Source organism: Salminus brasiliensis, chromosome 9 (genome assembly GCF_030463535.1).
Source record: "Salminus brasiliensis chromosome 9, fSalBra1.hap2, whole genome shotgun sequence".
NCBI lineage: Eukaryota > Metazoa > Chordata > Actinopteri > Characiformes > Bryconidae > Salminus > Salminus brasiliensis.
The window spans coordinates 42258627-42263408 of record NC_132886.1 but is presented as its reverse complement, the minus strand read 5'-3'; the positions used below and the strand labels follow the sequence as shown (position 1 = coordinate 42263408).

Sequence of the window (4782 nt, the reverse complement as noted above, 5' to 3'; positions counted from 1 at the left end):
TCTAGTAGGACTAATAAAGATACGTAGCCTTGATCAGAGGCAAGAAGGAGATCATTCGTAATCTTCACTAGGGCTGTCTCTGTGCTGTGATTGGGTGTAAATCCAGACTGGAATTTCTCATACATGTCATTTTTACTCAGGTATAAGCAGAGTTGTTGGGCCACAGCTTTTTCTAATATCTTAGATACGAATGTTAAGTTTGAGATGGGTCTATAATTAGATAATATGCTAGGATCAAGATTTGGTTTCTTGATTAAAGGTTTTATAACTGCTATTTTAAGGGTTTGGGGTACATGCCCAAGGCTAAGGGATGAATTTACAATTGTTAAAAGAGGTCTGATTATAATTGGGAGAATTTCTTTTAGTATTTTAGAGGGAATCTGGTCGAGTGTACATGTTGTACAATTAGCTGAGGAAATAATTTTTTCTAGTTCAGGCTGTGGAAGTGGGTAGAAGGCTTCCAGACTTTGTTCTACAACTAAGTTTTGTTCTAAAGCAACTACATCAGGTGACGGCCATGTTTGATTTAATAAGCAGGGTCGGATTTGTTGTCTAATATTTTCTATTTTCTTATTAAAATAGTCCATAAAAACATGACTGGTTAAAGATGTGGGGTTGAGAATCTGCCTGGCTATTAGTGAGTTTAGAGATCTCACTAAAAAGAATTCTGGGATTGTTTTTGTTTTTCTCGATCAGCGAGGCCAGATACACTGAGCGAGCTTTAATGAGTGCCTTTCTATATTGACTAAGGCTGTCCTTCCACGCAGAGTGGAACACCTCTAGTTTGGTCGTCCGCCATTTACGCTCTAGTTTCCGCACTGTTTGTTTTAAGGTACGAGTTTGATCACTGTTCCACGGTGCGAGCCTTTTTTGCCTCATCATTTTATTTTTGAACAGTGCTACTTTGTCTAAGGTTGATCGAAGGGTATTCTCTAGATCGTTTGTTAATTTAACTAGCTCCGTTTGGTCTGACGGAGTGTAAGCTAAGGTTGATAGGGGTGGGAGATTTTTAGTAAACTGTACAGTTGTCATTGGTGTTATTGTGCGCTTTAGGCAGTGTTGGGGAGACTAATTAACATTTTGCCTTAGATGTAGCCCAAAGGAGATTAGATAATGGTCTGATATTACTGAGCTCTGAGGTAGAATATTTAGCTGATCAATGCTAACACCCAGGGTCAGGACTAAGTCTAGGGTATGATTACAGTAATGTGTGGGTCCAGTTATGTTTTGTATAATGCCAACAGAATCTAAAGTTGATACAAACGCCTTTGTTAATGGATCGTCTGCTTTTTCAAAGTGAATATTAAAATCTCCTACTATTAACTTTGTTGCTGCACACTGCCAAGTCTGCAGCAAAATCACTAAATTCTTAAAAAAATTCAGAGTAGGGCCCTGGAGGCCTATAAATATTAATTAGTGTGAATGCATTTTTATTTGTGGTCGGATTTGATATATTAATGTAGATAATCTCAAAAGAAGTGTAGGTGTTAGTGTTTTTGAATAATCTCTAGTATATTCTGATAGAATATACATACTCCACCTCCTCTGCCTGATAATCTAGGGCTATGTACATATTTATAGCCTGCGGGGGTGGCTTCATTTAGAGCTATATATTGATCAGGTCTAATCCAGGTTTCGGTTAGGCAGAAAACATCTAGTTTCTGATCACAAATCATTTCATTTACGATCACTGCTTTTGAGGATAGTGATCTAATGTTAAGTAGACCGAGCTTTAGGTCTGAGGTGCTGCTGTTATCGTTGAAATGAAAGATTTTAAAACTGATAAAATTTTTAAAACGAGCTGATCTAGATGTTCTCTGTTTGGCTTTAATTCGGGGCACAGACACAGTCTCAATACGGTGAAACCTGGGTGACTCCTCAAAGCAGCTCTCAGAGGGTGGTTTAGCCTGTCTGTCTGCGGCCTGGTCTCGGCTCTGGATTGTCAGCAGCTTTTTGGTGCGCGGTGGGAAAAGGGTCTAGACTAAACATGCCACACTTCTCACACTCAAAAAGTCCAGAAACAACTCGATTAAATTACACTCGATCAGTCAGAGATGTCGAATTTACAGGGGATAACTCGGAATTACAGATAAATCAAGGGTTTAGCAGGTGTGTCTTTGCGTCGTTAGGTGAAACTCCTCTCGTTAAGGTTTTCGTTTTAAACCACTGTAAACTGCATTTGATCAGCGAGTGAGGTCGTATGTACTAGTGGGAAACTCGATATTCTAGATGTGATGTATAATTTTGTGGTATAAAAATGAATATATATATATATATATATATATATATATATATATATATATACATACATAATGCAGAATTAGCGGTAAACTCATAGAGAAGGCATCAAAGAATAACACATTAAAGAGGGAGCTGGAGGAGAAGGTCAAGATTTAAATAAATAACACCTAATACTGAGCTTTTGCAGTTGGTTCATTTCAAACTGTGGTTAAAAAACACATTTTAATAATAATAAAAATAATCCTAATAATAACTGAAAACAATCTCACCTTTTACACGCTGTTTCCGCTCCGTTGGGTCATGGGACATGGCTAGGATGTTTAAAAAGGGGAAATATGTCATTAAAAACAATTGTAAATAATATTCGATCAACCAATAAGGTCCTAGTTACAAGTGGGAAACTCTGGATTAAAGATGAAACACGACTTTACCAGATGTAATGTGTAATTGTGGTATAAAAATGAATATTTATACATGCATCATGCAGAATTAGCGGTAAACTCATAGAAAAGGCATCAAACAATAACACATTAAAGAGGGAGCTGGAGGAGAAGGTCAAGATGTAAAAAAAATATCTAAAAATGAGCTACTGGAGTTGGTTCATTTCAACCTGTGGTCGAAAACATATTTTAATAATAATAAAAATAATCATAATAATAACTGAAAACAATCTCACCTTTTACACGCTGTTTCCGCTCAGAGGTAGCGGTTCTGCTGCTTGGTTGTTGCCCTCCTATGGCCTCCTCCACGTCTCCTGGTGTACTGACAGACACAGCAAACCTTCTTGCCACAGCTCGCATTGATGTGCCATCCTGGATGAGCTGCACTACCTGAGTCAGTCGTGTGGGTTGTAGAGTCCGTCTCATGCTACCACGAGTGTGAAAGGGGGGGGGGGGGGGGGGGAGTGATGGGGGAGATGGAGATGGGGTTGAATGTGCAGATTTATAAACAGAAGATTTTCTTTAAAATAATGAGTGTAATAAACACATGCTGGCCAATACTGACCTCTGCTGACCTGCACTGAGTTCTGCTGACCTGCACTGATGGTCATTCAGACAGCACAGCGGTACTCCCACCAGAGACACTTATGGACAAACACAAAAAACAACAAAGACCCTTCCAGACAAACAGACTGCTGCTGTCAGTTTCAGCCACAAGGGGCAGCAGCAGAACATCATCACAACTGTCTCTGTCTTGATCCACTCCGGTTCCTGACTGAACTCAGGACAATTTACAGTCCTGGCACTGCTTGTAGTCAGTCCATCAGGAAGATGGAGATCCAGTAATGCAGGGATGGATGGAGTTCCAGATCTTCCAGCTTTGTAGTGGGTTTGGAGGGGAGAATGGTTTTGAAAGCTGAGCTGTGGTCCACAAACAGCATTTTGACATAATGACTACTCCTAGTGTCCAGGTGAGTCAGTGTGGTGTGGAGCAGGGGAGTGATCCCATCATCTGTAGATTGGTTGGCGTGGTATGCAAACTGTAGTGGCTCCATGTCTGGCAGAGATCCTCAGTGTTCCTCAGAGATCACCAGTGTTTCCCAGAGATAACCAGTGTTTCTCAGTGTTCCTCAGAGATCCTCAGTGTTCCTTAGAGTTCCTCAGAGATCCTCAGAGATCCTCGGAGATCCTCAGTGTTCCTCAGAGATCCTCAGAGATCCTCAGTGTTCCTTAGAGATTTGGGGTGTTCAGGGTTTAGAAATATTTCTAGGTGTTTAGATATAGGATCACTCTTCTGCACCAACAGTGCCCAAAACTCTACTGCCCAGCACTCTACTGCACCAACAGTGCCCCGAACTCTACTGCCCAGCACACTACATGTGGGGTCAGGATCAGTTTGAGGATCAATGAGAAAAGCTCTGCCAGCAGTACAGCACACCCTGCTGACTAAAGCAGCTCAAGCAGCAGATCTATGATGTCACACAGCGCAGGGTGAAAGTCTTCCTCAGTCATTCACAGGAGTTTCTTCTCCTTGGCTGAGATCTGTGAGGGATGTGGGATCTGACCTGTCAATCAAGCTGCAGACGGCAGGAGTTCCTTTGCACGTGGGACGCCTTGCGGTTCCATCCTCTCCTCGCGCCCAGAGCCTCTCTCAGCAGGAATGAGATCACAGAGAGAGAAAACGGCCACCACACACACACACACACACACTCTCTCTCTCACACATACACACACCCCAGACCAGATCAGCAGAACACTGTAACTCCAGCCTGGGTTTAATATCAGTTTATTCACAGAAGGAAGATTCTCAGTGCTACAGCAGTGACATCACCACCACCATCATCTTCATCACAATCTTAATAATGTTTGTATTATATGGTGGCATTCTGTCTCTCTCTCTCACACACACACACACCTTAACCCTAAATCACCCGTCCCTCGTGTGTGTGTGTATAAATTCAGTAAGAACAGCAGTGGAGCTGCGAGCAAGGGAAGCTTCTTCTCCACCAATCAGAGCCCAGTTTATTGCTTTAATATTAGAATCTTCAAACACAAGCAGGCGGAGTTTAACACAAAAAGGTTTAAAAGTCCAAAAGAAAGA

At 41.5% G+C, this 4782-nt stretch overlaps 1 protein-coding gene across 3 annotated transcripts in view; it reads right to left on the bottom strand.

Annotated features, from left to right (window-relative positions):
• Positions 1–4451: 4451 nt before the first annotated feature.
• nrd1a (nardilysin a (N-arginine dibasic convertase)) overlaps positions 4452–4782 on the bottom strand; it is a 21632-nt gene continuing 21301 nt past the window's right edge. For all 3 annotated transcript variants that reach the window (XM_072688572.1, XM_072688571.1, XM_072688573.1), the window contains exon 31: positions 4452–4782. This exon is cut by the window's right edge and continues 351 nt beyond it. The gene's annotated coding sequence lies outside the window, so the exon portion shown is untranslated.